The sequence below is a fragment of the Lepidothrix coronata genome, unplaced genomic scaffold, assembly GCF_001604755.1.
Source record: "Lepidothrix coronata isolate B3197 unplaced genomic scaffold, Lepidothrix_coronata-1.0 Scaffold58, whole genome shotgun sequence".
Lineage (NCBI taxonomy): Eukaryota > Metazoa > Chordata > Aves > Passeriformes > Pipridae > Lepidothrix > Lepidothrix coronata.
Window position 1 is genome coordinate 2,264,982 of NW_016690238.1, and position 26,738 is coordinate 2,291,719.

Consider the following 26,738-nt stretch of genomic DNA (forward strand, 5'->3'; position numbering starts at 1 on the left):
CTCCTTACCATTGATTTAGATGGAGTGGTTGGGGTTTGGTTTGTCCCCCACCCCTGCCCTCAGCTTCAGATGGGTGTTCACAGCACAGCACATTACTCTTTCTTTCATGGCCTTTGCCACTGTGGGCTACTCTTCCCTGCATAGGTGGGTCTGGGGGCTCTGGGGGGCTACTCCCCACTTTGCACCCCGCTAGCAACGAGATGCTTTTGACACAGAGACCTTGCAGGAAGGCATTTTATTTAGCCATCTTCGTTTATCGCGGCGCTCCGGCTGGGATTAGACACAGATAAGACAATCAATAAATCCTCCCCTTGGCTGAGATGTGCCGTGAATTTTTCAGGGAAGGGTGGTGAAAGGAGGGCACCCATTCAAAGGCAGCACGATTGGCTGGAGGTGAGGGAGAGGACAGCCAGTGCTGTGAGATGGTGGTACAGAACGGACCCTGCCACGATCCCACTGCCGGTTTGTAAGAAGGCGTCTGTACGTGGTGGAGGAGAGAAGAAACCCTGTGCTGCTGCTGCGGCTGGTGTGACTGTGCTGCTGGAGAAAGTAGGTCAGGCTGTGCTGCAGAGCCTGGCACGAGCCCCCAGCACAGCAGGGCACCCACCTCTCCCCAAGCACCCCCTCAGCTGCTCTGCTCACAGCCAGGCACAGCCACCCCATGCCAAAGGAAGCCACGGGGCTGGGTTGGCATCAGCTCCTTTCCCTGGTGCCTGGGCTCTTTGCCTCTGCCCAGTGGTGGCTCTGGGTGAGGGTGGCAGTGTGGGATCTGTGCAAGGGGAGAGGCAGAGCTGGAGGGAGGACAGAGCGGGAGGGGATGCTGTGCTGCATCTCCCCTGTCTGCCTCCTGCCTGCGTCCCTCAGCCGGCCTCCTGGCTCAGGTGCAGATTTGGAGGCAGGAGGGATGCCCTAAGATGCAACTCCAGCATCAGGAGGGAGCAGCTTCTTCTCCATCTCCCCAGAATTTTGGGGTCTCCCATTAGCTGAGGGTGGACAACGCTCAGGGACAGCATGACCCTCCTCCTTTTGAGAGTGTGTTCTGCATCGTCAGGGAGATTTGGGAAGGAAGAAAAATGGTTAAAGGCAGAGTTTAACACTTAAATCTGCAGGGTTTTTGTGTGCCTCACAGGGCTCTCAAAGCCTCCCTCAGAGAGGAAGGGGGGACAGGACAGAATGAATGATGGGGATCCTGTGGGTAGGGCTCAGGTGGGGCTGGAGGATGTCCCAGCTTGGCTCAGGAGGATGGCTCAGGTTATCACCACTTTCAGGAAGGTTTCTTGGCTGCTGGGGACAGGGGAAAATTAAGATGTTCTTCCAAGACAGAGATGTTCCAATTGCAAATCTGGAGCATTGCCCTGGCGCAGCACTTTGCTGTAGCTGTAGGAACCTGTTGTGAGATGGGAGGAAACTTTGGAATGGCCCTTGCCACAGAACATGGCTGGGCTTCTGCTCCTGGCCACGCTGTGGGGAGGGATGCTGTGGGACTGGATCACAGACACAAGAGCATGGCTTGCTGCAGCCAGGGCATGGGACTGCCAGGCTCAGAGAGGTGACAACCCCATGCTAACATGGCTCTGGTGGCATCAGGACCACGACCCAGACTGCAGAAGTGGGCAGGGACACTGTGTCCTCCAGCAAGGACCTGGTCTGATCCAAGAGGGCTGGTGGTGAAGACGCAGCGAGCCAAGCAGGGAAAAAATTGAGTGCGTACATCACAGGCAGGTCTGGGCTTTATTGATTTTCAATGAAAGGCTGTGTCATGAATTTTTCTCTCCCACTGTATTTGCTGCAAAGTTGCATCTCATCTCGAAGCTAACCACTAACTAGAGAGCTCATTTTTCCCCCTCAGGAGATGCCCTGGGGGGAGGCAGGTTTGCACGTGGTCTTTTTAAGTGTGTGATGGATGCAGCAGCTTTACTAATCCAACACCAGAAGAGAAAGCCGGTATTAGCAGCAGAAAATGTTATGTCCAGCACTTCAAGTGACTTACCGTGAAGGGGTTGCATGTGTGACGCATCTTATTTGATGGGCTGCTCCAGGATCCATCTGGGAATGGTGTCCTGCTGTCCCCAGGAAGGACAGGGCATCAGCTGAATGTTGTCACCGTGTTTGCTGGTTTGCCTTTCCTTCCAACAAGGGGAAGATTCTAAAAGAGAGGGAAAATAGTCCCTATGGCAAAACCCTTTTGGAAGCTGCTGAGACATCCTGTTGCATCCTGCTTTTAAACTGGTGTTCAGAATTTGGAGCATCTCTTTAATCTTGAAGTCGTTGTTTTTAAACATTGAAGAACATTTGGGAGCGAGTATAGCTCAAAATGTTTTAGAAGACATTTCTCCCCATCTTCAGAAACTCTTACAGATCTTTTTTTGCCTCCTGATGAATGTGTTGAGAATCTGAGGGAAAGCATTGAAACCGGCTGTGGGGTTTAAAAACAGAAAACCAATGGAGAAAGTTGGAAAGGCTTAGGATGGGTTTCTCTGGAAAAGAGGTAATGGAGAGGAGATGCTTGGCTAGCAGGGAGGCGATGGCAAGATGTTTTATCCAGTGTTGGGTAGCACTGTGCAGTGAGATGTGCAGCCACAGCAGCTCATGTCCTCACAGGGAGAGGCTGGGAAGTCTTGCAGGGTTGGGAATTTGGTTGGGAATGCCCTGGAAGGGTTAACTGTGGTGCCTGGATGTAGCTGGATGCACAGAAGCTGAAGTGGAGCAGTATGCAAATCTATCCACTTTCATAAACTGCTTAATTAGGCGAATGTTAATGAGACGTTAATTACTGTTGTGCCGGCGAATCCCACGGAACGGAGATTATGTTTCTCTTCAAACATCCAGTCTTAATTATAACTTGTGCTTAATTCCACTGTCTTGCTTGGGACGGAGCTGGGTAGGGAGGATGAGGCGCCAGCTCCCATGGCTGCCCGCCCGCAGTGCGTCTCCCGTCCCTGCCCACGCTGCAGTGGTGGCTGTGGATGCGCGGGGATGGAGCTGTGGTGGTGGCTCCAGAACAGCAGTGGTGGCCTGGGGACGGTGGCTGAGAATGCCTCCCCTGCAGCCATCTCTTTGTGCCTGGGTCCAGCCTGGCAGCAAACCCTCCAGGTGCATGTTGTGAGCAGGTCAGGGTGGAAAATCTCATGTCGTGTGTAAAAGCTCCCATCCTTTTCCTTTGTGGGCTTGGGAGGTCCCCCTTGGTGCCCGGTGTGTGCTCCAGGGATGCCACATTGCTCAGCTCCAGAAGTGGTGGCCCCAGACTGGGGCAGGGGAGCCTCTGGGGATGTGAGCATCCAGCATGTGCCCAGTCCCCTTCTTCCTCACTTTCTGTTTCTACCTGCCTTGGCCTTCCCAGTTGGATTGCAAATGCATTCTGTTACCTGTGCTTTGCAGTTCCGACGGTTTTTATGGTGAATTGCCAGAGCTCTTACTCCCACAGTGCCTGGCACATGTGAATATTTTTAAATTATGGCTTCAGCTTGGAGGTCAGCAAGAGACCACTGCAGAGGTGAGCAGAGAAATGGCATCCTGTTTCCCATTTGAACAGCTATTCTTATTATTTTTCTTTACATGGCTTTTATTAAAGTTCAGGATAATATAACGCTTTCAAATGAGGTGATACTGAGCCATGGAATGTGCACCCTTGGGTTTTTGGCTGGCTTTCCTCTGTGCATAGCTGGTGGCTGCTCTGGGCTAACCGGGAGGTTCCCTGGGTCGTTGCTCATTGCTGCCAGCCAGGTAGCAGAGGACAGCATTGTAAGGCTGACACATGAGGCTTGGTCTCCATCAGGGCTTTTTTGTAACAGTAGGGAAGATTTCTTCCAGTGGTCAGTCTCTTTTTCCCCAGGGAGGTGTTTGCCTTGCCGCTGCTGGTGGTGGGAGAGCCCACGGGCTCCACTGCTCCTGGCACGGGCTCAATGTCCTTCGTGTCCCCAGCAGAGAGGATTTTAATCACACACTATATCTGCATGCCTCAGAGCTTGTTGCCAGAATCCTGCAGCTGAGAGCAGTGGAAATCATCATCTCGGGCTCTCTCTGATGGCCAGCAGTGTCTGGGGAAGCCGCTCCATGGTCGGAGTCACTTTGGATTTCCATTGCGTGCCACTGAGAGAGCATGTTGTCCCCCGAGCGATGATTCTCCACACTGGGTGTTTTCAATTACAAAGGGTGTCAGCTTAGGTTTAGTTTCCTGTGTTTCTTTTCTTCCCTCTGTTCCGACTCTGCTGTTTGATTTCCAGACAGGTTTGATATTTCCTCTTCCAGCAAGCCGGCAAGCCCCGGGGACTTTTGTGGGCGGCTGGCTCCGGCGCCACTCCTTTGATTGCAGGCAACGTCCCTCTGCGAGGGATGGGCTGGGCCCTGGGCTGGAGGACCAGGAGCAGACAGGCTGGGGGCTGCACCCATGGCAGCACCCAAGGGGGTGGCACCACTTGGGCTCCAGCCAGCTCTGCCTGCCTCCTGCAAAAATCGTCTGAACATGAATTTTTTAATCTCCTAAAAAGCTTTTCTACCAGAAGAAATGTGTCCAGCAACCAGGGATTTTTGCCTTTTTTTCTTCTCCTCTGCATTCTGCATCTCTCAGTCTTGAAGTCTCTGTTAATTAATTAAGAATTAATTCGTTGCAATTCCTTTAATTTTTAAAAATGGCAGGATCCAGCAACATACCTCCTCACAGAGCTGCCTGCTGCTCCCTCCTCCCTTCTTGCAAAGCAAATCTCGAACAAACAGAGCCCTGCTGCACAGTCAACAGCTGCGTGGGAGGCAGAGCCAGCTCTTTGCATACGATTCCAATCAAATGCAGCGTGTTGGGGAAACATAGGGGACACCAAAGCCAACATGAAGGGGACTGAGAGAGGCTATTGCCTGCTTCGAGCCCCTGCTGCTGAGATCCCCCTGTCTGTTGGTGGCTCCTGTGCTGCTTTTTGGAGCCCAAAAATGCCACAAGCATGTGCTGGCAGGACCAGGTGCTCCAGTGCAGCCCCACTGGATGCCAGCACCTAGGGTGGGTACCCAAGGGGAGCATCATGGGCAGAGAAGCAGAGCCCCACACCTTAAAACCTTAAAATAAAATAAAAGGAGGAGAGAGGAGAAAGGAGGGTTTGGCTCAACAGAGTGTCCAAATTAGCTCTATTGTGCTGGGAGCTGGGCGTGGGGTAAATCCATGTGCACAGTACCACGTGTCTTTGCTGAGTGAGATGTTGGGTGATAAATGACTGTTTTTCATACATTATCATGGCCTGACAGAGGTGGTGCAAAGGTGATAAATGCAAAAGTTTGAGTTAACTTTTAGTTGTAGTTGTCTCTCCTTAGGGGGAAACGAATTCCCTTTACTGCCAGCCGTTGGGCTTGTGCAGTTGGGATCGTTCTTGCCCTCAATTTTTCTTTTCTATTAATGCCTGATAATTTGTTTCTCGTTTGCCTTCACTTGCCAGGTTGATGGCACCGTACCACTCACCTTGTCTGGATGTGGGGCTTTCTTGCTAGTGCTGAGTGTGTGCAAGGGGATGCTGGTGGGGGACAGAGATGCTCCTGGAGACATCAAGGCAGGGACACTGTGCAGAAGGGGATGCTCGGGGCTGTGGGAGCAAAGCCCTGCTCCACCAGGCAAGGGAGGGGAAAGCAGTTGTTCCCCAGCAATCAGCCAGAGTCAAGAAAGCAGGTTTTCAGCAGTAACCTGCAATATTAAATAGTCTTTTAATGAAAAATACATCTGCTGTTGAGCTGTCTTGTGGCCCAAGATGCGGGTGTGCTTTTTGGTTCCGCAATGGTTGCTGCAGGACCTTTTATTTTACAATATTTGAAACAAAACTGGAATCTATTTTTAATCCTTTCTCTTTCCCCCTTTCAGTCTTCTCTTGCCACTCAGCTGTTGTGCTAAAAGCTCAGTAAGGGTTTGGGAGAGGCCAAGGACCAGGCTGGGTGCCCAGCTTAGGGCAGGAGGACAACCCATCCCTGCATGGTCCCTTTGCCCAGTGATCCTGGCTGAGGCCATTCCACTCAGGGCTTTGCAAAGACAGGCAGATCTGTGGCTGGCTGCCATTTAGCTTTTCAAGGAGGGAGGATTTTTTTTTTTTCCCTGCCAGATTTGGGGCAGACCAGGCAGGATCTCCTTAGCCTGGATTTCAGATTGTCTTATGGCAATTCTGCCTGGAGGCAGAGGTAAAGGCTGGGTCACAACAGTTTGCTCTTTGCTAGTGCTTTTCACACTGGGATTTTTCAGCAATTCCCCAGAGAAACCAGCCATTGAAAAGCCCATCCTGCTGGTGAGGAGCAGAAGGGGCTGGTTACACGGGCTGAGGTCCTGTGCGGGGTATTTGCTGCCGAAGCCTGCTGCTTGATACATTTTAGCATCCTCAGAGATGGAGTTTGTGTGTTTGGGCAGTGCTGGCCCTGCCAGGGCCATGGGCAGCCCCCAGGAGCTGTCTTGCCTTTCCTGCCGCCGCAGAGGCCCCATTTATCCAGAGCAATGCGTGACCTTACAAAAATAACAATAAAGAAAAGGTATGTGAGAAACATCTGTGAAATAATAACAAGATCCCAGGAATGGAGCTGCTTTCATCTGGAAGCTCTTTGCTGACTGTGAGTTGTTTCTGTCCCTCGTTAGAGAGGGAGCCAGGCGGCGATGCCCGCTCAGATCTTTCTTCACTTTCAAGATCCCCCCATGGCATCCTGCAGGCCAGTGAGCCTGGCCCCTGCCAGCACATCCCTCCTGCTGCTTGCTGCTGTTCTGGTTTTTAATCCCTATAATCAGCCCCGCATCCAAGCCTGGTGGCAGTGGGAGAGCTGGGCTCATCCTGGGCTGTTGCGCTTCCCTGCCACCTTACATCCCAAGTGAGAGATGTGGAGGAGCTGGGAGCTGTGGAGTATGGAAACCCCATGTCTGGCCTGGCTTTGTAAGACTGAGCTGCCAGCTTTGCAGCCAGTCACCTCCCAGCCAGGGTAGGTGCTGCTTTATTCTTGTGCCAGGTCTGGTCCAGACCCCTGGGGAACACCCAAGCAGTGCAAGTGCTGGCAGGCGCTGTGAGCCTTTCTAGCTGGCTGGAAAACATCCACCAAGACATCATTTCTTGGGAAAAATCTGGTTTGGCCAAGCTAAAACACTTGTGGGACTCTGTGTTGAAACCTGAGAAGGTTTTTTGATGCTGTCACATGTGTGCAGAGGAGTGTGGACTCTCAGGGCTGGACTAGGGAAGAGCTGCAGAGCCCCAGAGCAGGGTAAAAAACATGAAGGGACCGCACTGGCAGGTTCTGGGAAGCAGGAAGGAGGATGAGGGGCTCTGGACACGTGGAAAGCCCAGTGCTGGTCGTGCCTTGGGCAGAGCTGGTGTTTTCAGTTGAAGCCTGTGTTGCTCTGGCCTGCTCTGCCATCTGCCTGGCTGTTAACGTGTGGTTATTTGCACATGGCTTGTAAGGGCTTTCGGCATTGTCCCTAGTTGGACTTCTCCTATAATAAAATAATTTTGCTGCTCTGGAAAGAGGCTCTTCTGCAAGCAAGGATTAAGGTGTATTTCAGTGTTTGCCTGTTGGTTCGTGGCATGAAGGGACGGGCGGTTGAAAGGTGCTGCTTCTGATTTTGAGGCTCAGTAGTTGAAATGCCTCGTGTTGAGCTCAGGAGAGGAGGGATTTCATGCAAACTGCTGGAGTTAAAAGTGGGGTTGTGCAGGAGGAACTGTGTCAGACCCAGGTTACATTGATGAGGTGGGGTGGGGGTCTTGCAGGCTCCTTGTCACCTTGGAGGTGAAGGGAGCAATGCGCCTGTGAGCATCTGAGAGCATGTTTGTACACTGGTGTAACATCCATAACGTGATTTCAGGTGTGAATACACACATTTACACTGCTGTACATGAGAGCAGGATGTGGCCCAGGGCCTTTGGTGGGAATGCAGGAGGCCAGAAGCAGAGTGTTTAAAGGCTAATGAAGAAACCCTAGAAAATTATTAGCTTTGCAAGCAGCATTCCTGTGTGCTGGAAACAGGGGTATTATGAAGTTCGCAGTAGGCCCTTGGAGATCTTTGGAGCAAGAGTGATCCGTGTGCCACGCAGTGATATTATTGGAAAGGGTGGCTTCACTGCCTGTCATCTGTCTTTGTTGAGTTAGCTCCGTGGACCATCGCCAAACACAGTGCATCTTCCCCTTGGCCGCTGACAACCCACCTACTTGGAGTGGGTGATGATTTTTTTGTTCCTCAGCTCAGCTGGAAAAAATGAGTGTCCTTGTGGGAGGGTGGGAAGAGAGAGCATTGCAGGGTGACATCCCCCAAGGAAAGAAGCAGATTGCTGGGCTTGGGTGTTCGGCTGGAGCAATGTTCAGTGTCCCACTGCCATCTCAAGGTGGTCCTGTTCGGCTCCTGCAGACTGTTGGGTTGGGGCATCACTGCCTATCAGGCTTGGTGAACTCCTCCCCCCAAGCTACTGAGGGAGCTGCAAGCAGTGGCAGAGACTCCTACCTTCACTCGTGGCAGGTGTGGGGATGCTCTTGATTGGGCTGAACCCATCCCAGGGCAGCCAGGCTCTCTTTGCTGTGTTGCCACTTCTCTGAGGCTCACCCCAAGCCAGTTCCTGGTGTAGGTGTGGCACAGGATGAGACGTAGTTCCCTTCTTGGCTTCTGATGCTGTCAAGGCGAGGAGTGCTTGCCACGCTCCTGATTGGGATGGGAAGCTTCCTTTGGACTTGGCACTGTGTCTGTGCATCCCTGCAGAGCTGTGCTGCTTGGGGGGTGGCTCCCCAGGGCTCTGACAGCAGCCGTGCTGGCAATGCCTGCGGCTGCCAGCCTTCCCGCTGCTGCTCCAGCCACGGATTCCCCTCTGTGCTGCTGCTAACATAAATTCCCAAATCCCCTCCATGTCAGACGTGAAGTGGTTGCTTTGCAATGAATTAGGTTGTTAGGGTTTTTTAAAGAAATAGTCTGGAAAGCATCCCTTTGGCCCCAGAACCACTGCCCAGAGGACAGGAGCAGGTGGGGGGAAGATGCCATGCAGGGAAAGAGGAGATATCAAATGGAGACGAGGGATGTGGGAGGGGAAGATTGCACTGGATGCCTCCCCTAGCACTGAGCATCCGTCCTCCTGTGCCAGCAGCCCCGCCACTGCCAAGGCTAGAGAAAGTTTGCATTAGGGATGTGATGCTGCTGGGGCTGCCCATCCTTGGCTGCCTTTCCCTTGCAGGAACGCTGTGGAGGAACCAGAATTCTGATTCCCTGGGGACTTCCGTGAGGGCAGCATCTCTCCGGGTCAAGGATTAAATCCATTACAGAGAAGCACTTGGGGGAAAGCCCTGGACTCGATGCACATGGAGGCTGATGCATTAAAACCATTTCCTGTGGAGATCTCCCACTTGGCAGGCAGGGAGAGGGGTCGGGCACAAACCCACCCCTGGAGCTACTCCAGTGCTAATGGCTTGCCTTGCTTGCAAGCCAGGAGCAGCCTGGTTACCAGCCTGGTGCCAGCTGGAGAAAAAAAACCCTTCAGCCCCCAACCCCTCCGAGGCCCGAGGTACAGGCAGGTGCAGGCAGGCATGCTGTGCCACTTTCTTCCTAGATGTTGCCTAACAAATGACAGGATGCAAATAGTCTTAAAAAACTTGCCAGATGAGTAGCCCTTTCCCAGAATGGGTGCTTGAGTTGAAGCAGCCATTCTGATTTGCTTTGAAAAACATGTGTTTTTCACTCTTCGTGTATTTTTCCCTTCTCTTCCCTTCCATCTTGCATCCCCACACACTTCCTTTCATTCCCCTCCTTCCTCCTCCTTTTCATGAGCTATTTTCAAATGCTAGGAAGGGCGAGATCTGAGGGGAGAAGGAGTAACCGAAAGAGAAAAAAAAAAAGGGTGGTAAAATTATTTCACACATTTACGGGGAAAAAAAAAAAAAGGCGTGGGTGTGGGGAAAGAGAACAGCTCCAATTCCCAGATGACAAAAAGCAACTTCATTCATTTCCCGACGTAATTTTATCAGGTAGGAAGGTTTAGTTACATTTCTGCAGCCCTGCAGTTCCCAGGGATGGCCCTAGGGTCCCCAGGTTGTCCCTTCTGCTGTGCTGCCCTGAGCTGGCACAGGTTTGGTGATGGGGCTTTGGTACCGGGAAGCTGAGGCAGGAGGATGCCAGGTGGAGGGAAAAGTAAGGATGAGCTTCTGGAGAACATGGCTTTGGATTAAGCCAAACTTGGCCCTGGGAAGGGTATGGGAGATGTTACAAATATCACCAGCTTCACGGGAAGCATTTCTTGACACGTGGGCAGTATGTTGGATGGTTTCCTGTGTTTAATAAATAGGATTAAACCCAGTGACAACAGTGCTCACTGGGAACTAGGAGTTTGGGTTGTGATAAACTTTTTAGATGGCAAAATCTCTTTATGCTCAATTGTTTTTTTCATTTCACTGGGAAAACTGGAAATAACTGTTTTGGCTTGTCTGAACCGTTCTTTAAACATGATTTGTTTGTCTCACTGGCCACATCAACTCATAGCCACGGGAAAAGGGAAGAAAAAACCCAAATCCCCAAGGAAGCTTTTCTGAGTAGCTCACTGCTGCGATGCTGAAGGTAGTGCTGGAGGACTGAGGCTCTGGCTGTCCCACATTGAAGTCCTGTCCCCTTCATGGTTTGGAGCTTTGGAGAAGGCCCCCAACGGGAGGAGGTTGGGGACCCAGCAGCAGGCATTAGCCTGCCTGTCTCCCTGTGCATGGGGCCAGGATCTTGCAGCAGGCTGGCATTTCACACTTTGGCGAGGGTGACATTTTCTTTGCAGCTTTTCCATGTTCGAAAGCTGGCATTTCACCCCAAGAGGAAGCTGGTATTTATAAGGCAGGGCACTGGCATTTCATTCATTGTTACCATCCAGTGATTCAGACAAGGTCTCTTAGCCAGAAAGGTCAGCTGGGTCTCTGCTGTTCTTTGCTGCTTTTCTTTCTTTTTCCTTTTTTTAATGCCCTAAGGGAAAGAGGGAAAAACAAAGCCACGCCACATGCCAGAACTGCTGATTGCCATTTTTCTTGCCTTGAAAATTAAGGTCTGCTATGCTACATAAAAGCTAGGACTTTCCAAAGTCCATCTTGCAAGGGTATCTTTGGTAAGGTCCTTATTTTGCTTTGAGTTCCAAAGGCACAACCCCAAGCCTGGTGCCAGGGCAGTGTGGGGCAGCATTTCCCCCAGTGCTGTGTCAGTGCTCACCATGCTCTAGTAATACTGCATCATGGGTTTTTTTGGAGCTGGATCTAATATGCTTCAAAAAACCTAAAACTGCATCTTTTCTGGCCAAACATCAGATTTTGTCCCCAGGGTTGCTCCGGGGATGGTGATGTTCCATTGCCCCTTCCAGGGATGAGGGGCAGGATGGGAAAATCAAGTGTGGGTCCCCGCTGTGACTCTGGGGCTCTTGTTGGACTGGGGCAATCCGGACACTGCCAGGGCCTGGGAAACAAATAAAATCAATAAGAAGCTGTTAAATTGTGCCTGAACCTCACTAGGAACAGCGTGGGGAGTGCTGGCTGCAGAGATGTATCTGCTGCCACTCCGCGGGCTGTGGCACATTCATTAAGCATCTTGAAGATGGATACACCCCCCAGTTCACCTCCTGCGAAAGCCTGGGAATTTATTTCCTCCTGAACCGTGCCATCAATCACCGGTGACAGCACCGCCTCGGCACCACGTGGCTCAGCCGCCGAACAGCTGGAGAGGCATCGGGCTGGCTGCCCTGCCACATCGGGAGGGGGCTGCCTCGGACCCCCGTGCCCTCGCTGTGGGGAGGGGGATCCCATTCCCGTGCTCTCAGCACAACTGCTGGGAGAAAGGCTGTCCCACGCTGCAAATGCCTTTGTGCACCTTTTTTTGTGCTGTTCAGAACTGCCTTGTGCCTACCTGCAGCTGGTACCTTTGTCCCTTGGCAATTCAGTACTGTCTGCATCCATCTCTAATCCCCAAAGGCCAGCGGCGGGGGAAGATGGTTCCTCATCTGCTCTCCCCTCTGTGCATTGCCCTGTGGTCCTGGCCCCTTCCTCAGCACCCTGGCTCTGCTCCCAGCCATGCATTCCGTGCTTGCTGGGTGAATTATGGGAGCTCCCAGGGCTCCACACTATGTGTGTAAATGCGAGAGCCTGAAGTCTTGGCAGAAGAATTTTGCCGTGCCTGGCTTGATGCTTTTAGCTTTGATCGGAGCACCCAGACAGGAGCAGGACAAACCCAGCGATCCGGGGCAGTGTGCAGGATGCTGACTGATGTCTTAGCTGCTTTGCTTCCCCTTTGCTGAGCTGCTTTGCTCAGTGATGCCCTGGACTGGAAGGATGTGACAGGTCCACTTAGCAGGAGGAAAGACCTGCTGGAGGGGGCTGAGTGACCCTTCTGCCCTGCACCCAGCACCCTTGGCCCAGCCCTGTCTGGATGCTGTGGCCACCCCTTTCCTTCCTGGCACGGACATTTCACCCTCCAGTGCCTTCCTCTGTCAGCCAAGCTGCACATTACTTCAATTTACGCAGAGACCTGAGTTTTACTTCTTCCTGTAATTTCTTCTGATGCATTTAATTTTTTCCCCATATCATCTAGGAACCTACAGATTATCCAGTAAGAGCAGAATGAAGACTTGTCAACCTTTCTTACGTGCTCCTTGAGATGAAAATAACTTCCTGAACCCCTTATAATGCTTTATTTTCTGCTACTTCTGTTACTCTGAGTATAATTTGACTGACTAAAGGATCTTGAAGCTAAGAAGAAAAAAAAAAAAGATAAAGTAGACTAATAATAATAATGGTAAAAACTGCTCCCGAGAGGCTGATAAGGGCCTGGAAACTCACACACAGGCACTGTCTGTCAGGGCAGGTGTGAGCCTGCTTTTGTTCCCCAGCTCCATAAGCCAGTGCTGGGAGTAGGGACAGCCGGTCTCTGCAAAAATGGGATGTTTTTCAAGAGAAGAAAGATATTGTGTCCCCTGTGATATGGAAATGAGCAGGGAGGTAAGGGCAGGGAGAGAGGATTTCTGATGGTAATGAGGCTTTACACTGTCTTTCTTGCCTTGCCTCCATCCCTCCCTTTCAACTGTAGGATGGGGTTTCAAAGGCTGTTGTATTCTTTTCCTTGGATTATTTGTCATGTTTTTTTTAAGCTTGCCTGTTGTGGTTTTTAAAGATAAAAGGTGGGAGCCGCAATGAAGGGAAATTTTGTGAGGGCTGGGAGGTGCTTCAGGGGTTATGGTTACTGATGTGATCGTGCTATGAGCTCTCATAGGTGGGTTAGCTGGGCTTAGGAATGCTTTTTCTTTCCCATCTTACAAGCCTCAGCACTGCCAGAGAGGGATGTGATCTGCTGTCTAGAGCAAAGGCTGGTGCCATCCCAGAGCATCATGTTGCAGCTCTGTAGCACTGGTGGAAACCAGCCCCTTCACAGTTGTACTCCACTTACATTTCTTGAATGTTGCTTGTACACATCCTTATGGCACCTCCTTTGGAGGAACAGCCTCTTTCCCTTGAGATGGCTGAAGAATGAGTATTCCTCTTGCTCCTAATTCAGCAGCTGCAATAGTCCTTGTGACAGTCACAATTGGGCCTTATTTTAGTCTAAGTTTGTCTAGATTCAGCCTCCAGTCACTAACTCTGGTCCAGCATTTCTCTGCTGCCTTGAGGAACGCTCTGTATTCTAAACCCCTACCTCATGTGAGAAGCTGTGCCTCTCGATGGAAGGGACTGGATGCAAATTTCTTGTGCAAACATTTTCTGGTGGAAAACTAAGGTTTGGGCTGAGCTCAGTTTGTCAGGTAAAATATGTGCTCTCTGCTGAACAGGTGAAAACTATCTCCTCTGCAAAGCCAGCGCTGCTGGCCCATGGATGTAGCTCCCAGGGAAAGAAGGTGGGGAAGGGACAGCTTGGGTCGAGGGGAATGAGGGGGCATGGAATGATCTGAAGCTGCTTCTGGGCAGTCTCAGGGTTGCTGTTGCCTCTGTGTTGCTGATGGCCACTGAATTCCTGCGTGGCAGGCAGTGCAGTGAGCACCTCGGCAGGGAGGGCAGCCCAGGCTGAGCTACACTGTCATTGCTTTTCGTCTGCTCTTGATCTGAGGAACTTCATTGAACCTCCCAGGGGAGCTCCCTGCCCCTTCTGCCCTGTGTCGAAGGACCACTAAAATGTGGCTGCTTGCAGAAAGTGCTAATGCAAACCCAGCTGATGCTCTGCCGGGCTTCCACGGGTCAGGAGGGCTTGCGGGTCAAATCCGCTCTTCATGCAGGAGCTGTAAGCAAAGATGCCTCATGGTGAGCTTTGCTGGTGTTTATTCTGGAGCTCCCTTTTTAGCTGAAGCCCTTGAGCCACCCTGGTGTTGCTCCCGCTCTGCCCAGCAGACATTGCTGCTCAGCTGTTTGGTTTTATCCCTCCCTGATTTTACAAGAAGTGACAGTAAATCTATCCCGTATGCACAGGACTGTGTGGGGTGTTTAAACAATCATTCCCATCCAGATGTGGTGATAGCTTTGGGGTGTCTCTTGGCAATGTGGGTTGGTGCTGGGTATATTACGCCATAAAAGTTAATGTTCAGAGTCTGACATTCAATCCACAAGAGCAGGAGGGCATTTGGCAGTGAGCTGTGCTGTGTGGGGCAGTCCCATCACCCATGGGTGCTGGGAGGGTGCCCAAGGGGTGCCGGGGGTGTCTCCTATCAGACCTTCCCAGAGACACTGCCACAGAAGGGCTCCCAAGCACAGCCAAGGGTACCTACGCAGTTTGTCTTCACATCCAAAAAGACCATTAGCCCGGGAGGAGGAGGAGGAGGGGGGGCAAGGGGACGCGGCAGAGGGAGATAGGCTGTGGAGTGGAGGATTTGTGGGAAGTTAATGGGCGGTGAATTGGCATTATGCCCTGGCAGGTTCTCATTTCCCTGTCTCTGTGCTGGCTCATCCCCACCCCAGTGCAGGGAGGGACCATCCCCCCTGCCACGGCTGCACTGAGCTGGGCAGGGCAGGGCAGGCAGTGCCAGCCTCAGGGGTGCCTAAGGAGGGGGATGCACCCACAGCTGGGGGCTGCCCCAGCACATCATGACCAAGGAGTGCAAGGAGCCGGGGTTTCTGGCTCTGAGGCCTCAGGCACACAGTGGGTGGCAAAAGGGATAAAGCAGAGAAAAATGAGGTTGCTTCGCTGCTGCCCTGCGGGTGATGCTGAGGGAGATGCTCCATTTTGAATCAAATCTGGATCAAAGTGGAGATAGCTCCTCTGCTACTTGGGGATGTATAAGGCTGTGTCTGAGCTCATAATGTTAGGGTTAAAGCCATCTCCTCACTCCTCAACGCTCTCAGAACAACTCAGTATTTGCTCTGCTTCATATTACACTGTCTTGGAGGAGCTGGAGGGAGATTGCCATGGCTTCCCCTCTGGGCAGGAATGGTGGCTGGGCTTGGGCTGTGCCTGCTCTGAACTGGGAAGGATTCTGACTCTATAGGAGAGTTATTTTTGAGACTTCCTTAGATTTGAGGGCTGCAAAGAAGTTTGCTACCCAGCTTCTTGCTCTGGGGCAGGGTACTTCCCCCATCAGCTCAGCCTGCAATCCCAGGGCAAGTCCCTGATGAGGAGCCAGGGTGCAGCAGGGCTGGGGGCTGGAAGCACAGTCCAGCCCAGTGGGAAGCATTGCAGCTTTCCTCTCCACGGGGCAGAGAGAGAGACCATTGCCTCAGCCAAAGCAGAAATTTCCTGGTGTTGTTATTAGCTCTCCGACTCGGAGACAACAGCTCTTCTCCCAGGCCTGGAGAGCACTCTCAGCAGCAGCACTGTGACCATTTAAGGCTTTCACTGTGTTCACTGTGCCCTTGCCATGCCACACCAGGGAGGGCTCTGTGCTCTGGGAATGTGACAGCAGTGCTTGGCATAGGGTCAGGAGCATCCTGATGGTGGCATGCTGGGTTTGGGAGCCACTGGTGAGGGATCAGCCCTGGGGGTGTGGCTGCAGGGGTTTTGGTCCTGACATCTGCGTTCACCCTCCTCCATGTCCCTGCTGCTCAAAGCTGAGACCTGCCTGGGGGAGGTCCCAGCAGCAAGGGGACATGGTGGGATGGTCACCTGCAGGCCAGACCCTGCTTCATCCAGCGGTTTCTGCAAGACCTTTTCCCTGCTCGCATTCCCTTTCTCAGGCCTGGATGGGTGAAATAGATTTTACAGCCCCAAATCCCTTAATCTCCAGCATCCATAGCAGTATTAGCCAGACTACAGGAGTCATATACACACAAATTGCACTCAGAGGAGGACACGCTCACAATTTCATGCTGGAAGGAAACGTGTTATTCATTTTCTCCTGTCTCCCACCCATCTCTGCAGAAGTACATGGAAGCCATGATAGGGATATGTTCAACATGCAGAGAAATGTCACAGCTGAAATACAACATGCTCTCCAGGCAGCCTTGCAGGAGCTGCACGGGGTGACATCTGATGAAAATGGGGCCTAAAGCTGCAGCACGTCTAGCTACTAACACTAAGGAAGTTATGCTAAGCAATTAGTATCCTTTATTTCTTTACAGTCCTCCCTTTGTTTTTCTTAAGCATTCCTGCTAATACATTTAGCAAGGCTTGCAAAGCCTTTCAAAAAGCATGATCAGTTTGCATAATCGTATCTACAAAATGATTACAAGCACCAAACCTAATAGACTTAAAGCTAGTACGATTACCACTGGGTGGAGCAGGAGGTTATAAATTCCTCTGGCTGCAGATGACCACCCTAGGAGAGTTTCCCACCAGTGTTCTCCATCTCTTTTTCCTCTTTCAAACACGCACCATATTTTGTCCACATTATGGTGTGCAGTGATTAGAATTCTTTTCCATCAATTCATATATGTTTTAATAGTTCATGTAAGTCACCACGTTGTGATAATTTCCTTACCAGCATTAAGATTAATTCCAGTCAAAATAGGTAACAAGTCTTTAACTAGTGTATAATTAGACTGTAACAACTGGTGGGATGTAACAGGAGCTGTATAATTAAAACCATACCCTATAATTCTAGTAAAGTTACAAATTCAAATATTTGAATGATTCTTGTATGTACAGTAATATCACCTACAAAAATAAAACCACAAAGGGTCCTTAAGAAAACACATCCTTTTCCAATATATATAAGTGTAGTTTTAGGGGTTTCATTGGCATATGTTTCAAAAATGACAAATATTTTGCTCAGTGTCAAGACATGGGCTTTAATGGTGTTACTTTTACAAATGAATCCTTGTTGTTCCCATCAACACCAACTATTAGCCATATGTGTCTGCTTTGTGTTATCCATGGTTTATGTTCTGTTGGAAGGAGTATGATCCCGTTGTGATTTGAAACAACAATTGGGTATATGGTGTATACTGAAGCATTATATTACTGAGGCAGAAACTGTGACCTTATTTTTATGGGGTCATAACTGTCCAAATACCACGAGGATTGAAATTCTCTTTCAAACTGAGTTGTGTTGTCCCAAATTGCTTTTCAGATCTTTGTGGGGTAAGGTGCCTTCTTTGCCTTCCCTCATGTAGGCACCCTCCTGTGCCACTGTAGGGTGCATCCACAGTTGAGTGTGGATACAGCTAAGAGTGGGTGAAAGATTGCCCTGGACCAATCCAAGTGTCTCTACAATCAGCTGGTGGTCTCTCTTATTAATTTTCTCCCACTGAGGCAATCTATTAGATAAGAGCCATTGATTAGTCCCCAGTACTAATAGAGAGGATCACAATGGGTGTTCTAATTGCTTAAATCACTTGTTGTTGCACTTAGTTTATTTAGGAGTACTTCAACATCTATACCATTTAGGACTCCAAGTCCTGTCCCTGTAGTACCAGTTGCATCCCTTTTTGTTTGCTTTGAAGGGGGCTGAGCAGAGAAAGGGTAGTGAGTCCTGGGTCAACACTTCCACAAGTGACATTAACCTTTACTATTACTTTTTAAACTATTATCTGTCATCTTGTAACAACTGGTGTTAAGTGTTGAGCAGCAAGTGATATTACTGAGGCAATGAGACCTGTCCCTACTGCTTCCCTCTGTCAAGGCTAAATTATAAACCTTATCTGATTGACAACTGAGAGTCTTCCCATCGGGTGTTTCAGGAATTGGGAACCTTGTTCCTATGTAATCTAGGAAAACTGTCTTCCTTCTGGATTTTTTTAACTTTCCACTAATCCTTATCATCCATCATTTTTATCCTCAGCCATGCTGTGGCAGTAACAGAGTCATTAATACCAAGAGTAGTGAGATGTCCCACTCCACTCTTGGTTGATGTGAGAGTTTTTCCAGGAGTCAGTCAGTCGTCAGCTGGCTGGCCAGTTACCACCTGCTTGATGTCAGAATGGTGTATCCAACTTTCTTTTCCTAAAATTTTAACAGCAAAATAGGGACGCAGTAAGATGGTATTTGGCCCTTCCCACTTGGGTTCCAATTTGAATTTCCATGAGAACACGTTAATTAAAATTACATCTCCAGGTTGCATATCAGGTACCTGTATTTCCAGAGGCGTGGGCTGATACCATTAAGCATATTTCTCATATTTTCAACACCCTTCTGCATATATATGTTGTGTTGGGTCAACCATCCATCAGATGAGACCAGCAGGTATCTGAACTCCTTTAATAAGGCCCTGGGTCATCATTTCATGTTGTGGAGGCCTGGTAACTGATGTATTATCACTAGGAAGTGTACTCATTGAGGCCATGTCAGCTAAAGTATTTCCTTCTCTAATTTTTATAGTGGCCTTGGTATGGGCTGGACAATGTATTACAGCAATTTCTTTGGGTGCTGGGCTGATTCCAGCGGTTGTGTATTTCTTCTCCTTTTGATACTTTTTTCCCCAATGATGTGAAAAATCCTTGTTCCTGCCATAGCATTGCCATTGTATGGCACACCCTGAGAGCACACCAAGAGGTTTTTGGCTTGTTTCCCTTTTCTCAGATGTTCTGTACATGTCAGGGCTACCAGTTCACCCTGTCTTTGCTGGGAGCGTGCTGTGGTTACGCTAAGCAATTAATATCCTTTATTTCTTTTCAAGGTGAGGAGCCAGTCCCTCATCTTTACAGCTGGGTGTTTGTATGTCCCATGCCTGGTGCTGCTCCTGTTTGCAGAGCTGATAACTGATGGCAGGGAAGACTTTACTGTCTGAGGAATACTTATGCAAACAAGCACAGTGGTTTAATAGGGAACACCCGGAGAAATCTCTAAAGAAAGCGCAGTAAATTCCCCTTCATGTGGATTTATGGAGAGATTTTTCACAGATATTTATGGTTTCCCAGGTGCATTGTTGTGAGTCCTTAGCACAGATTTGCATGGTGTGCTCCAGGAGCTGATGAGAGGAGAACATTGATGGGGCAGCCCCGTGTTCATACCAGGATGGGAGCAGCGAATGGCTCCTTAATCCCCTGGTGAGTTCCCACTGTGTGCGGCAGGTTGCAGCACCCCCAGTGCCAGCTGAGCACCTGGAGAGCCTGGAGAGCGGGGCTGGGTGAATTTAAGTGGCCCTGACTAATTTAGATGGTCCTGGTGCAATGCAAGGGCAGGTCATTTCCTTCCTGCTCACAGTGGCACAGCCCTTTCTGAGGGTGCTGCCGTGGGACAACCTGCCCCATCCCACCCCTGCGGGCCTGGGCCCCACCAACACTCCCCAGTCACCCTCCTAAACCACCTGCTGCTGTCCAGAGCCAACCCACTGAACCACATCCCTCTTTCTCTTCCTTTCCAGGTTCCTTGCCTTGCCAGCAGGTCCTTGTAGGATTTTGGCTCTGGTAAGTGCAATCCCTTTCTCCTTGCTGAGTGCATGCCAGTGTGAAAGCATGTGGTGCTGGTGGGGCAGTGAGGCCAGGCACCATCACTGCTCCCCAGGCAGGTGTAAGAGCCTGAGTGAGCCTCTCTCCAGGAGCCAGCTCCCGGGACGCTTCACCCCAGCACGGATTATTTCCCCACTGTGTAAAAATAGGCTGAAATACATTTATCACTGCCTTTCTGTAATCCACAAAGGGAAACTGTGTGGGCATCTTTAATCCTTCCTGGGTAAACTTTGTCAGATGGGAATTGAAAACTTCAACTGAGTGATTGGCACAGTGATTGCAATAAAAGCCAGGCGGGCTCTGCCACTGGCTGGGACTTGGGGTCCTTTGGAAAAACAAAAAGGTGAAGTGACGGGTGGAAGGAGAGCACAGCCTGCCTGGGGACCTTTGCAGAGGAGCCAGGCTTAGAGGAGCATTTAGGACCTGGAAGAAATGTAAAAGTCAGAGGTTGCAATCCTGGTTGCAAGCTAGTGTCATTACCTGTAACCTTTCCAGGAATGGGCTCCTCTCAGGCCACTCTCTTTGCCACCAGCTACCTGGCTGACTTTCTCCTGGGGGACCCAGTGGGTAAAAAGATAAAATTTCTCGTCTTTCTTGGGCTTCAGTCTCTGTGCCATCCAGTGTTTGATGTTTTCACACTTCTAAAATCCCTATGGGTTTTCTATCCTTTAATCCAGCAGAAAGGGTCCTGCTTCTGTACTGGGATAAATTAGCAGGACTGCCTTGCAGTCAGCACAGCTGCCATGTATTGTGTCATCTTCACCTTTGTCCTCTTCTCGTGTTCTCTTTAAAAAATATGTATTTATCAAAAAAGCAGCTTCTCTGTTTGATTCCACCTGTTGGGTTGATAATTCAGCCCCATGGAAGGCGTCAACACCAGTCGTGTGCTCAAGGATTGGCCACCACTGTCCCAGGTTGCATGGCACCGTTGAACGTGAGGGTTTTTCTTTTCTTCAGCAGCAAATGGTTCACTAGCTGGGGCCTAAAATTCTCAAAGAGAGGGTTGTTATGGTGATCTCAGGGTTTTGGGTGCTGCTGGCATGGCCTTGCTCTGAGACAGACCTGTTCTGGGGTGGGAACACCACTGTCTGGAGCGTATCTAACCATGGCAAGGGGCAAGTGCAGGTTGTGAATCCCGGTGCCTGGGGGACTGCCCTGATGTCCTCTCTCTGTGCATCCATCTCACTGGAGGGCATCTGGTGTGGCATCAGCTCACCACAAAAGCTATTCCTCACTCCAAAACTGTGGAGAGACTCCTGATCTGTGATGCTTTGCTTGTGACCTTGGCAGCCTCAGCTGGAAGCAGCTCAGGCCCTCAGGAGAGCTGTGCCATGTTGAGCAAGCAGCATTGCTGTGCTGGGTGCTACTCCAGCACATGGCAAAACTCCAGCCAATGGGTGGATGAACTGACCAAGTGATTTTTCTCTGTCAGGGCTGTGTTACATTGGGAAGTGAACTTAACAGCTCTGTCTCCACAGACAATTCCTGCAGGAGCAGCTCTGGCCACGCTCCTGCCAGCAGCAAAGAGCAAGTGTCTGTGGCTGCAGAGTGGGGACAGGGAGAACAGCACCTGTCAGTCCTCAGAAAAGAGGGGAAAGTGGAAAATGGCCTGGACGAGGGGGCAGTGGGGGGAGAAGTGGCTGTGGGGGTAGAATTGCCTCTCCTGAAGCATGGTAATCGGCTCATGGCTTCTTCTCCCCGATCCTCTTACGCCCCTCCCGCTGCACACCTCTCCCCAGATGCGGCCATGTGTGTTAGCAGAGATAAAAGCTCTCTTCCTGCACGGGCTCTTCTTCCCCAGCATGCTTAATCATGAGCCGACATGGCAAACAGCCTTCCTGAGAGATGCCCCAGGCTTGGCCCCTCACTCTCCCTCCCTGCCTCCTGCCTTTTGCCTCTGCTCCCGCTCTGCCCCGCACCCTGGGGCTCCCCGCACGGCCCTGCAGCCTGCACGGCCATCACGTGCCTCTGATAAATGAGCTTCATCTGCACCCAAAATTAATCACATTGTCATGCTGGCAGAGGATGAGGCAGCTGTGCCGAAATGCCCGAATCCCTGGCTAATTTATTACAGGGGCTGGATGCAGAGCTGCTCCGCAGCTCCTGCTGCATGGGGACGCGCTCCGGAGAGGCGGATGGGAACGAGGAGCTGCGAGGCTTGGCTGTGAATGTCTTGGAAGGAGGTATTCTCCTTCTTCCCAGAGCCCAGACATTGATTTTCAGTGAGAAGAACCTGGTGGGAGACTTCTTGCATCCAGGAGGGCTGATGCTGCTGGTGACAGCCCAGCTCCTCTGAGCCACCGTGGACCTGGAAGCTGATGTGCCCTCCTGCACTGGAGCATGCTCAGGAACCCAGAGCAGAAGACTAATGAGGAAAATGAATATGAGGGAATTATTCCAGGATTTCCAAAACCGTGGTGTTTGTGGAGGGTGGAAGCAAGAGGCACCCAGCCAAGCTGATGTGTCTTGTTCACTTAATTACTCCATCACTGCTCATCAGAAACAAAGTGTTCACCCTCTCTGTGCCCACAGCACATGTGCTGCCTGTGACAGGCTGGGATTGATGTGGAAGACCAGTTCCAGAGCTGGAGGCTCTAAGCAGTGCAAGTTCCTGGTAGTGGACATCTGGGACGGGGGCCAGTTGTGGTGTTCACTCCTAGTGTTGTGCATCTTTTCAGGAGCCACATCATCCTGCTTGCTCATTGCCAGCTGCTCCTCTCCATTTCAGTATGGGTTTGCTGGGCACACCCTCTTCTCCTAGGTCCATCCCTAGGACAGATGCAGGTTCCTCCAATATATTCACTCTCACTTGCCTTGTGGTAATTAATTGCTGATTCCAGACCAGACTCAGCTCTGGAGTGCTTGTTAACTAATTGGATGCCTTCCAACAAATCCCAGCAGTCTCTCCACAATGGGAAAGCCGTGTGTTCCTTGTCTGCTCCCTGATTGCTTTGTCCCCCTGTAGTCGATGGGAGCACCTTGGAAGAGATCCGCTGGGGCTGCTCTCCTGGAACTCACAGGGGGCTGCTGACAACGTGGCAGGTACTTCCTGGGCATGCAAAATAACGGACAGCAAAGCAAAGTACAAGGTAAATGCCCCATACAGTGACTGATGGCATCTTTCACTGTGCTCCCAGCTGGTGGAAGAGGCTGGGAACCTGCTCTGCCTGCTGGTCTCTGAGGGTTTCACGACGACTCTCTTTGCAGATGTTGTCAGACGTGGTTTTTTAATCTCGTGGCCCAGCAGAAACGCAGGAAAACTGTTGTCCTTTGCAATCTGAGGTTCTATGTTGCCCATGTTTTATGGTCTCATGTTTTTAGAGAAAAGAGGTTTTTATCAGTAAAGACTGAGTTGCTGGCGCTCCCAACAGCCTTCCTAGGCAAAAATACTGAGTTGCTTTTGTTAAAACTTCAAATCTTAACTCAAAAGGGAATGGACTACCTTAGATCTGCCATAAGCTGGTGTTCAGATAAACACGGCATTTTGGGGAGGGAGAAAGGGTGTTTTGGTCTCCTTCAACATGTGCCTGTGAGGACCCCATGGGGTCTCTGGCTGTCAGGCACCAGCACTCATGGTCAGCTGAGCAAGAGAGGACAGAAAGCTCCATCTGAGCATCTCTGAGCCTCCTCCTCAGACCCTTCAGCCTTCTGGGCCGACCCGGGGGTTTTGCTCCCTCCTCACCTGCATGTGTTAGAGTGGATTTTGGGGCTGTGCTTGTGACTCCAAGCTCTTGGGAGAGGCAGATGTGTGCATGGCTGTGAGCGGGAGACATGTCTGACCTGATGTTCGTCCTTATTTCTAATCCTCCTGGGCCTGTGGGGTATGATGCAGAGAAAGAATTGGCTTGGTTGCATGTTCACAGCAAGTCGCTGCTGCGGAGGAGGAAAGGGCTTCCATGGGTGCCACCCCTAACCCTGGGGATGGGTCCCAGTGGTCAGCACTGCTCAGCCTTGTTGAGGCTGCCTACTTCACCAGGCTGCCTTATTCTTTTCATATGCTTGTATTTTTTTTAAGTCAGGGCTACAGCTGGGGCTTTGTAGGCACCCCTTTGCCAAAACATGACTGGCTTATGCCGCTGTTGAGTGGAGATGCCAGGGAAGAGCTGGGGAACAACTGAGACTTGATGTGGGAATTCGGAGGTGCCTGGTGATGCCAGTGCAAGAACTAATTCAACAGCCTGGGAAATAATAGCTTGGGTTGCCAAAGTGCCTGTTGAGAGAGTGGTAGGCAGCAGGCAGCACTCCTTGGGAGTCTGGCAGCAGAGGACAGCAGTGTTGGGCAACTCCAAAAGATGTCTTTGGCTTGGGTTGTGTGAGGAGGAGGAGTGAGGGTCAGTCATCGGTCTCACAGAGGTGGTTGGGCTGCTGCTGGTGCTGGGACAGGGCAGCACCTGCTGCCAGAGTCAGACCTGGGCAGCTGTTGCTGCCTCTGCTCAGCATTTACATCCATTTGGCCAGAAGGGAGCCCAAGCACTGCTCCAGGAAAGGCAGAAAGAAGTATCCTCAGGAGCACATGGAATGCTCCAGGGATGCTGAGCCACCTCAGCAGAGGGAAACGCTTGTCTGCCCAAAGAAAAGGCTTTTTACAGTCTCCAGCCTCTGTCAGAGACTGGGGAAAGCCAGTTGTGGCTATTTTGAAACACTTTGCAGTGGAGGTGGCCAAGTCTTCTAGGACTCAAGAGTTCAGTTTCTGATACGACCTGCTCCCTAGAAATTCAAATGAACTGTCTCTGCAGATCCCTGTGTACCAGAAGCCAGAGCAACACTTAAGGACTTGTCATGGCAGGGCTGATACTGGCAAATTTGCTGCCTGCTTTTTCCTAGGTGCAAATAGCTGTGCCACAAATCACACCAAACTTCCCTATCCATTAACAGTCCTCTGTTCTCTGCTCCTCCGATCTTTTATCAGTGCCAAGGAATTGGAAGTGTTTCTTTTGGTCTAGTCCAGCCCCAGGGTAGTAAATCAGACATCTCCTGTCCCTCTGTCTCTACCAGAATCCATATGGATATAATGGATTTCGTGGCACCTTGCATTTTCCTCTGGCCAGGCACATATGACAGTATTTGACCCTGGCACCCAGCAGTGCAAAACCCCTGCACCCATGTTTTGGAGAGGGCTGTGCTGTGAAGCACCCACCTGTTGTCCTCCAAGCTCAGCCTTTGAGGATATGGCATGGTTTGAAGGGGGTTCAGCACGGTTTGTGTGGTGTTTTGGCATGGTTTGTATTTGCTTGAGCCACCATGAAAACTTGGTGTGACTCCACAGAGCCTGATTTCTAGTCCCTGTAATTAAAAACCCAGCTGCTGAGATCTTTTATATGGATTCAGATTGAGACTTGGCAGGCTTGGGTAGCAGGGAACTTGCCTCGGTGACCAGGAAGATCTACTGTGTTCTTAAAGTAAACTCCATCTTACCTTGGCAAGGATGGGCAGGGATCTGAGCATGCCAGAGATGCTTTTATGGGCTGAGCCAGGGGGAAACTTTGCTGTGTTACTGCTGATACCTGGCCCATGGGCAAGGAAGTGGGAGCTTCCTTAGAGGTGGGGTCTCCAGACACCAAAAGGAGTACCTAGAGCCCCCTAAGGCACATAGGGGCTACATTTTGTGTTGAGGTCTTGAAGGGAGAAGAAGGCTCAGCATCTGGAGATTTTCCAGGCAGTGCCTGAGGCGAGCCCAAGTACAGCTGCCTCATCCCACTGGAGATGGCAGTGAGAAGATGGCTGCTCCTCTGAACCAAACCCCTATATTCCACATTTGTCCATCACTAGTGATAACGTGCAGAGAAATAAATGTCACTTACAAAATTTATGGGAGAGCTGCTTTGCTAGTCTCCTTTTTTAAGGTTATACTAAAAATTAAATCACATTTCCCCCAAAGGGCAGTCTGTCACCGTAAAAAATGTGTCAGGCAGTGTACGTGGGGACCGAGGGGCAGGGCCACGCAAACAGCACCGCTCACGTGGCCGGTTAGCTGAGGAAAATCGTTATTTTTGTACGTACACTTTATATGGCAATTTCCTGGCTGCATTAAAAAAAAAAATAAAAAAATCAGAGTTACACAAGCTCAGAACTGAGTTCCCAATATAAAACCTGGCGTGTGACTTATTTATGCAACCGAAGCATAAACCGCTCGCCGATGCGGGCAGGCGTGGCGTGGCCTCCTGCTCCTCCTCAGGTGTGGAGCATCCCATCCCGGCAGGGCCTGCGATTCCAGAACCCCATGGCCCCGTCAGCTTGCAGGAGGTGTTTTTTTGAGGTTAATCAAGGGATCAGTGAGGCTTTGAGGGACCTTGTCCCTTCGTGCCCCAAGCTGGGGTGGCAGTTCAGGGTCCGGCTCTCCCCACGTGCCGTGTGCCTGAGCGGGGCTCTGTGGCTGGGGGACGTTCATCAGCTCTGGCAACAGACCAAAGGGCTTTTCTCACCCTCCACTCTGTGCTCATTAACATCTCCCTTCTAAGCAGTTTATGAGTGTCGCTTCATCTTGCTGCAGCTTGGGCTTGTGATGAGAGGAGTGTGTGAGCAGGCTCAGGGAGGAAGGCTCCCCTAGGGCTGTGAGTGCTGCCTGGCCAGCAATGGGGCCACAGAAAGAGGGGATGTGGCTGGAAGAGCTGCTGTGCCATGCCATGCAGTGCTGTGCAGTGCCATGCATTTCCACCAACCCCAACACTTGCATCAAGGAGTCCTATTTATACCAGGGATTGGGAGCTGGGAAAGGCAGATGCCCTGTCTGAGGGAGGGTGAGGCTGCCTGCCTGGTAGCCTGTGAATGGAGACCTACAAACAGCTTCTCTGTGGTGTCACAACCCCATCCTCCACGTGGGTGGGGAGAGAACCCAATTTTGGAACCCTCCTTCCCAGCTCTCACAATCCAGAACCAGGAGAGGTATTTTTACTTGGTCTTACAAGTAGGTCTTGAGATTATCTCTAAGCAGGTGCTTCATAGCCTGCAATAAAACCCTCCTGTGTGCCACACAAAGCCTTTCACAGCAGCAAGCCCAAGGCTTTGCCTGG

At 50.8% G+C, this 26,738-nt stretch overlaps 1 protein-coding gene across 2 annotated transcripts in view; it reads left to right on the forward strand.

The window, feature by feature from the left end:
• Positions 1–26,738, forward strand: part of LINGO1 (leucine rich repeat and Ig domain containing 1) — a 140,133-nt gene that overhangs the window by 16,594 nt on the left and 96,801 nt on the right. For both annotated transcript variants that reach the window (XM_017817003.1, XM_017817004.1), the window contains exon 2: positions 19,644–19,686. The gene's annotated coding sequence lies outside the window, so the exon portion shown is untranslated. The remainder of the gene's footprint in view (positions 1–19,643; positions 19,687–26,738) is intronic.